General features: G+C 40.6%; 1 long non-coding RNA gene across 1 annotated transcript; it reads right to left on the bottom strand.

The window, feature by feature from the left end:
• Positions 1 to 3,358: 3,358 nt before the first annotated feature.
• Positions 3,359 to 8,672, bottom strand: LOC111539627. Its single transcript, XR_002730733.3, has 3 exons — positions 8,609 to 8,672; positions 5,414 to 5,509; positions 3,359 to 3,430 (listed from the first exon to the last, which is right to left on the bottom strand). It is a non-coding gene; the product is annotated as an uncharacterized LOC111539627 (long non-coding RNA).
• Between the last annotated feature and the right edge of the window lie 407 nt (positions 8,673 to 9,079).

The raw sequence follows: 9,079 nt of genomic DNA, 5'->3' as shown, positions 1-9,079 counted from the left end.
TTATCTGAGCAGGTACTTGGCCCCATTTTATAAGAAGGAAATTTAAATGCAGAATGACTAAGAGATTCATCTACGGTTCCATAGACTGAATATGCTGGAGTTGAGATGTGAATTCAGGACACGCGAATGGCCACAGTTTTGCACTCTCCCATTGATTTGTTTTTATGGGATTTCATCTTGGTTGCTATGCTACCTCTCCCAGAAGTATCTACACTTATTCACTTCCATTCTAGTCAACAAAAACTTACGGAGAATTGACTTTGTACCAGGGATTTTTTTAGGTGGGGAAACTGAAAAAGGAAAAAGACATAGTCTCTGCATGAAAAGAGCTCCCAGTCTGTAGAGGGGATAGACGCACCTACCTACTGTAGTAACAGATCCTCCTGTAGTAAACTAGAGAACTATTCTAAAACTTTTGAATGGTGGGATGAAAGGCTTTATACCAGTTAAAGGAGTTTAGACATCAGCTGGCAGCTGGGGAGTGGTTTGGTGACATGACAGTGGACACTTGGGCTGCCTGAGAGGAGCATGCATTGGTCACATAAGGTTACCTGGGCAGAGATCAGAAGAGATGGACCAGGTGTCTCTCTCCCAGTTTCCTGTATTCCCCAGGCATGACAAGCCCACCCTCTGTGACTGCTGGTGGTCTGGTCCTGGTAAGTGGTCCATCTGCCTCTTCCAACCACAGCTTTTATCGCCATCACAGACTCTGGGCCTACCGAATCCCTCTCTGCAACCCCAGCTCCCAGGGCCCACGAGTCCAGTGTGCTCCCTCAGCCTCTCTCCGCCTTCATCCATAGGCAGACTGGATCCTTGTGCTAGAAATCCTTCCAGAAGCAGCAATCTGGGCCCCATCTTTTTCTCTGGCAACAGAAAAAGGCAGAATACACAGCCCAGGAAGAACTCTGGCAGGAAACCCTGAAGGGTGACCCGGAGCACCACAGGTCTTGGAAAATGGACAGGGAGTCTGGAAACATGGCCCCAGGTACTGGCTGCACAGATCTTTGCTTTTTTTTTTTTTTTTTTAATGTATTATTTTTATGTTAATTTTTAAAAAATTTTTTTATTTCCATAGGTTTTTGGAAAACAGGTGGTGGTTGGTTACATACGTAAGTTCCTTGGTGGTGATTTGTGAGATTTTGGTGCACCCTTCACCCGAGCAGTATACACTGAACCCAATTTGTAGTCTTATCCTCATCTCTCACCTTATACAAAAATCAACTCAAGACGGATCAAGCACTTAAAATCTAAGACCTGGAAGTATAAAAATTCTAGAAGATAACATCGGAAAAACCCTTCTAGACATTGGCTTAGGCAGACATTTCATGACCAAGGACCCAAAAGCAAATGCAACAAAAACAGGTGAGACTTAATTAAAGAGCTTCTGCATAGCAAAAAATCCTTGCTTTTTAATATGTGCCAGTGTGTATGGGTGGAGAAAGAGTGGGGTGGCCATGAAAATGCAACACTCAGCTCTTCTGCTATGGGGGTCAGAGGTGACCGACGACCCCAGCCACTGCCCTGCTGGGTCCACCACTGTGGCTGTGTCAAAACCTAAGCCATGCTGCCAGCAGTTTCTCCCAATCAACCCCGAGCATAGCAGGGAGCGAGTACAGGCCCACTCCTGTGAGAATCTGGGCTCCTCTAACAGGTGCCTGGGCTCAAGGACATCCCAGAGGCCTGGCCAAGGCTTTCTTGAAACTGCTCTAGAGTCTGGGACTCTTCCTATCCAATCTTCCTTTGTTCCGGTCTCCTCTACAGGTGTGAGGCTGCATCTGGGCCTGATGACTCTCGCTGTCCCCTCCCCTTTATCCTTCACAGGCGTTTCTTGTGCACATCAATGCACATCCTGGCATCTGCTTCTTGGAGGACCAGAATGTACACTGTATTTGATTAAACTTGATCTAAACTGTGACAATGACACTTTATACATCACCCTGAGCTAATAAATTAGAAGTAAAAAAGTTATAAAAATAAGGCTTGGGAGTAACACAGGTAATAACAATTACAGGAATTTATAGAAACTGCTTACCATGTATGCCTAATTACCATACAGAGCAACAGCAATTATACAGATTATTAAATACAGGTCAAATTAACATTGTTGAGGGTAGAATGTACTCGATTTAAGATCTGGATTCAGAACATTCAGATGTAATAATCCATATTGATTATGGTAATGAATTCTGTTCTCTGAATCTACTAAAAATGACTAAGGCACAATTTTTAAGATTAGAGAGTGGGTGGTGTGGATGACGAGAAATTACTTCATGGGTACGATGTACATTATTTGGGTGATGGACACCCTAAAAGCCTTCACCACTACACAATCTATGCATGAAACAAAACTACATTTCCACCTCATACATTTACACAAAACAAAGCAAAAATAAAGATTGGAGGAAACAATATGGCAAAGACCAATTTTCTTCAAATTCCACATAATGGCAAGGGACAAACTTTAACAGTCCCCTGAATAAATTTAGCAGCAAAGATTTGTCCTTCCTGTGCCTCACCCTGGGTTATCAGATTTCAAGTATGAGCAAAGAAACTACCTTCATTTCTTAAGGGTTATCTTTGCAAATGTGTTTTGAAAACCAAATCCTGCCTATCTGGGTTTGCTCCATATTCTCTAGTGAAAACAGCTTCATAAAGCGATTCATGCTCTCCAGGCCACCTGAGCCCGTGCCTGGAAACGTGGTCCCCTTATTTGCTAACAAATAAGGGCTTGCTCGGGACCTGGACTAACAATCGGGCAATGGTGTGCACTACCTGAGACATGGAGCCCACAAGTTCAGGATTTAATCTGCAAAACCCAGGCAGCTGCTTCCAAGTGTAATCGTGCCCCATCTGTGAACACCTGGGCTTCTCACCTTCTTTGCAGTGCTGCTGGGCATGAGATAGTACCATCCCTGGGTCACAGACAGACAAAGTGAGACAGGAAAGGCCAGAAGTTCACAAGGTATGCTGTGAACATACAAGGTGACGGTAAGACCACAAATCCTACCTCGGGGAGCATCGCTCAGCTCTTCTCAGCTTGCAGGTTTGGACACCATGTCTCAGCTACCCTTGACTCAGGCCGAGAGACCAGGATGGGCATCTGCCCAGAAGGCTCCAGGGGCTTCTAACACAAGGTAGAAACTGCCCAGTAGACCACTTTTATGCAATAAACCTTCGGCAGGCTGGTGGAGAATGGGAGTAACCTTTCTTGAAGGTCTATCTGGAAGATAATCATCCAGGCCTGATGTTGGGCATTTTGTCTACTTTACCATCTTTAACTCTGACCACAGCCTCTTTTCCTGATGAAGTTAGGGCCAAAGAAGTTTAAATAACTTACTCAGGTCACTCAGACAGGAAATGGCAAAATCAGAATTTGAACGAGCTGCTTAACTCCAACTTCTCTTTCTACTTCATATTAACTCTTAGGAATCTTCAAGGAAGAAGAAGAAAGGAAGTTTGGGTCACATAGATGTTTGTTTCCTATTGCTGCTGTAACAAATCACCCCCAAGTTAATAGCTGAAAACAACATGTTTACCATCTTAGCGTTCTAGAGGTCGAAGTCTAAAATGGGTCTCGCTGAGCTAAAAGCAAGACTTCATTCCTTCTGGAGGCTCCAGGGGGAATCTGTTTCCGGCTTTATGAGTTTCCAGGCACCTCCTCCCATGTTCCTTCCACGCGGCCCCTCCCTCCATCTTTAAAGTACAACAAGGCAACCACTGTTTCTGTTATCACATTTCCCTCTTCCAACTTTGACTTTGTTGCCTCCCACTGATAAGGATTTTGGTGATTACATCGAGCCCACCAGGATAGTCTCCCCGATCTCAAGATCCTTAACTTAATCACATTTGCAAAGTCCCCTTTTCCATGGAGGGTAACATATTCACAGGTCTGGGGACTGGGACATGTGCATCAGAACGTTATTCTGCCTACCACACACATACAGTGGGTCCTGTGTCTCCCCTCCTTTGCCCTATTGCATGGCTTGTATAAGATTCTTATCCGTCCATCCAATTCACAGATTTGAGGGCTTCTATCAGAACCTGAAGCTGGGCAACATTTCTTTGCACAAAATGGTACATAGCTATCACTCAAAATGCCAAAAACACAGTTATAATATTTCAGCAAGCTAACATATGGGTACTTCTTACTTTTGGGGTTTTTAAAAATTATTTTATTAACTGTCAAATAATTATTGCACATACTCATGGGATACACAGGGATGTTTTCATACATGTAATGCGTAGTGATCAGATCAGGGTAATTAGCCTATCTATCATCCCAAAGAGTTGTCATTTCTTCATGTTGGAAGCAGCAATATTCTCCTTCTAGCCATTTGACTACAGTCATCCTACAGTGGTATAGTGCTGTAGTTAACGATAGTCATCCTACAGTGGTACAGAACACTAGAATTTACTCTTCTCCTCTATCCGTAATTGTGCATCCTGATCCCTCCCTTCCCCTGCCCTTCCCAGACTCTATTTTTAATTGTTTGGCTAAGGTGGATGGTGACACTGGAGCTGGAAAAAACCATTAATCCTCCTTAATAAAAATTAAATTGATCCTTGAATTTTTTTCTGCTTTGAATGTTGAAAAGTTGACATGACATTAAATCTTCAGGGTAACCAAGGACAGTAGTATAAATCATGTCCTTTCACTCAAACTAATAGTTTTTTGCCTAAAAATGAACTGAAATAAGCAGATGAAATAAATATTTTGAGTACAGTCATTTTCTGTTGGGTAAAAAAATGAATACTTTACCTTGACATTAAGTATATATACTTGTCAATACTCTGTTTAATATTTGAAACCTTCCTTTATAACATTATTCATTTTATTTATTCCTTATTATTTCCTTATTATTTATATCCTTATTATTATTATGTATTTCTTTATTACTTTTCCTTATTATTTATTTCCTTATTATTATTATTTCCTTATTATTTGAAATCTTCCTATAATGGAAATAATCACATACAAAGTATTGTATGGGTATTTAGGAGTGAGTTTGTTTCATTGAAATATTTGTTTCCCTAAGTTAGAGAAACTTAGGAAAATTAGCACAAACCATGCAATATCAAGGATGTAAAACTGACTTGTATCTGAACAGATGGGAATTTTTGTTAAAGAGTATTCTTATAAGTTAGTATGGCTTTTAAAATGGCCTCCACATGTCCAGAGGATTTGTCTTGTTTTAAGTCTGCAGTGTTGTTCTGTCCGAATGCTGGAGACACGAACCCAGTTCACAGTTAGCAATCTTCTTCACACATTATACACATGCCAGGTGACATCCGCGCACATGACTCACCCTCATAGGACACCTACATCATCATGAAACTCAAGATAACGCGGGAGGGGGAGAAGTAAAGCAATGGAGTGATTTATAATCACTACAGTTATTAACTCCAGACTCACTTGTTTTTGATGGAAATATTACAGGCTCCAGGTTATATGCAATTTCAGAGTGCCAGTTGCAACCCTCTTCCTTTTTCTCCTTGTTAAGATATCATACTGGCATGCAAGTGAAAAAGAATGAAGAATTACAGGAATAACCTGAAACGCTGAATTTGACTTAATTTACTTTAAAAATAATTGCAACTATATTTATACATATATTGTACAGATATGTGTACAAATATTTAATAATTACAAACATCAATACTTTATTTTTTAGATACAAATAATAAGAACAGGACAGTTGATATAAAGCAGAAATGGGGAGATCTGGGCTGTCTTCCAAGATCTTTTGTTTTCAACTTAACATTGTCTCTTTTTACAACTGCTGTGAACAAAATGGTTAAGCAGACAAAATACACCTTTGGTGTCTCCCATGTCTTAATACTTGGGGTTCCCTGCAAGTATAAGGCTCCCAGGGCCTGTGCAGTGCTGTTCTGCGGCATTGTCCCACGCTCCTCAGCTTCTCTTTCCTCAGGAAAATTTACCTCTCCGGTGTTTTGTGTCCTAGGACCCTGTTCTCTGTGCTGTGAATATGATTACTCTTGGGTCAATGTACTGTTTCTCCTCTGGTCACATACTGCATTTCAGCAGGCACCTCCCAGAGCCTGCCTTAACCAAAGGAGTTTACAGTAGGCAGCTGATATCTTTGGGTGGGTGTAGCCTGAAGTTGCACTCTATGCCCTTAATCCTTTCAGTAGAGTTGGGTTTGCCCCTTCCATATTATGTCTTTAATAGCAGAATGGTGCCATCTAGATCTTGAGAAAAGTTTTCCTTTTAACTGAATACTCATGTATACAGGATCTGATAGAATACACCTGAGTTCCTTACTTCTGCTCAAGATACACTTATAACCCATACAGAGCACCTGGAGTGGTTTCTCCACCTTGCACAGCTTATTCTAGCAGCTTCTTAAACTTCTTTTTTAATTGTGGAGGCCAATTACTTAGTCACCATCTCCCTGTCCTTCAGGGAACCTCCCACTTCTGTGGAGTCTCTCTCTCTTCATCCTCCACTGCCATGAGCCTCTTCTCTCTCTTCACCCCCCACTGCCATGAGCCTCTTCTCTCTCTTCACCCTCCACTACCATAAGCCTCTTCTGTCTCTTCATTCTCCACTCATGAGCTCTTGGTCCTTAGAAACCTCTAATTCTCCCTCCCGCTGGGATCCTTTCCTTCTCTTTGATCTTCAGAATGGGGATGTCAGTCATTTCCTTTCAACTAATTTTTTTTTCTAGATAAATCTGAAAAAGACTTTGACTTATGAAAACAGGAGGAAATGGAAAAGCAATCCTATTAGGGTCAAATATCTTCAAGACGACACACTCCACATTGCCAAGAAAGACTCAGCATAATTCCCTTGTGTTTTTACACTACAAAAGGTCCTTGTCTCCCTTCTCTAGCTGGTGTTGCTTAAATTTGAAATGCACATAACTTCAGAAGGGGGATAGACAGAGCCCGTGCCTCCTGGAACGAGTGAGAAATAGATAGAACTGAACGATCACAGTTCATTCATTGATTTTGCAAATATTATTGATCATTTACTTTATGTCAAGCACTTGGGATGAAGTAAAGCAGTTGGATCTAGTTCCCCACCCTCCTGGAGATTCTGATCCAGATTCCTAGAGCTGAAACAGGCTTTGAAGACCTCTTAATTTGTGGTTTCCAAATTATCTACCAAAGATCATTAATATTCTACGCAGTATTAATTGGTATTTCTTGGAGTAGGGCGAAGTGAAGAATTGTGTTCCATGGTCAAATTAAGTTTAAAGTGTTAGGTTAAACAAAGTTACACTAGTTTCTTCAGGCCACGCTACTCAGGGCCTTTGTATGTTAACACACATTGTGACTCTCTGAGGGTGAGGGGGAGAGGATGAGATGCAATATGATAATTTGCTTTCCCCACTTATTTCAACACAAATCTTTTCTGAAGAGTACCCATTAATAAAAACTGTTGGCAGAACATACTTCGGTTAATGCTTCCAAAGCGAAAACCTAAATCCATGTTTCCTTTGGCACATGAGGAAGCTGCAGTGACCTAGAATGGTGAGGGGCAGAACTGAGGCAAGAACCTGGATCTCATTATTTTCACGATCTTTTACCTATTCCATTCTGCCTGTTTCTACTCTCTTTCTCATCCCCTGGAAAGACATATACAAGCAGTGTTTCTTCCTTCTTTATTTCCCTCCTTCTTAGATCACAGTAATGGTGATCGTCTTCTCACCTATTTATTGGGTATCTTTCTCTACTGTCTATAGCTTTGGGTCATAAGCTCTTATAAGTCAAAGGCCAGCTTTTACACAATAAACTCATGAACGATTAGTGATCAGTAAATGCTTGTAGCCAAAAGGCGATAGTTGAGAGCTTCCCTATACACCTCTCCCCTCAGCCTCCCGCACACCTTCCTCCTATGGATTCTCTCTCCCGAGAACTAGAGAGGCCAACCGAGAACTACAGAGGCCTCTTTTTTGCAATAACAATACCACCCCTGAAATAGGTTATTCCTTCTAAACTGCTTTAAAAGTTTCACTAGTAAGTTTTAAAATTGATTTTGCCTACTTACACAAGAGATTGCTTATACAATTCACACGTGATTAACTAAGAATACGCAGAATATTCATCCCATCATATAGGCTAGGTTGTAGATGAGCGTTCTTGTGAGTGTGAGATAATTTGGATTTATGTGTGTATGCGTTTAATTTAAAAATCTACTTAGCTATGAATAAGGACACATGGATGTGATTTTAGACTTTGGAAACTTGAGGGGAAGAAACAGTGTCTCTGCTATCTCAACATTAAGAGGTGTGTATCTCTCCCTAATAAGCAAGGAGGGGCTGCTATACTGCCACCTTGTGGTAAATATGCACAAGAGCCAGTTAAGTAAATACAACCAATCTTCTCTTTAGTGTATTATTACATAATGCCCAAAAGAGGAAAATACTTTTGTTAAAACATTATTCAGGAAAATGAACTATTTTAGCATGTGGATAATTAAATATATATTACAACCTGTCCTATGTGACAGAATGAACATTCTGTGTATTCTGCCCAGTATTTAATCATGTGTGAATCAAATGTATTAATAATTTTTATGTTTTATGAAAGTTTATCGATATATACATATATATGGACAGAGAGAGGAAAAAGAATCTCTTACCTGAAATGCTTGGGACCAGAAGTGTTCCAGATTTTGAATTTTTCAAATTTGGGGATATTCACATATAGATAATGAGATATTTTGGAGCTGGGACCCAAGCCTAAAACACAAAATTAATTTATGTTTTATATACACCTTATAAACATAGCCTGAAGGTAAGATTATACAATGTTATTAATAATTTTATGCACGAAACAAAGTTTGTGTACACTGAACCATCAGAAAGCAAAGGTACCCTGTCTCAGCCACGCATGTGGACGGTCTGTGGTGGTTTGGCATCACTGTCATTCCTGACTGAATAGACATGTTACCAAGAATCACTGTTGACATGTGTACACACACAAGTACTTCACAGTAAAAAAAAAAAAATGACATTCCAGTCACACAGTGAAAAAATAATACGTTCAGGGTAACGAAGCAGCACAGTAGCATTGCCAGAACACCTGGGGGTGCTGAAGAGGCTGTGTTTTG

This window comes from Piliocolobus tephrosceles, chromosome 18, assembly GCF_002776525.5.
Source record: "Piliocolobus tephrosceles isolate RC106 chromosome 18, ASM277652v3, whole genome shotgun sequence".
NCBI lineage: Eukaryota > Metazoa > Chordata > Mammalia > Primates > Cercopithecidae > Piliocolobus > Piliocolobus tephrosceles.
This window is presented reverse-complemented; position numbering and strand designations above follow the sequence as displayed.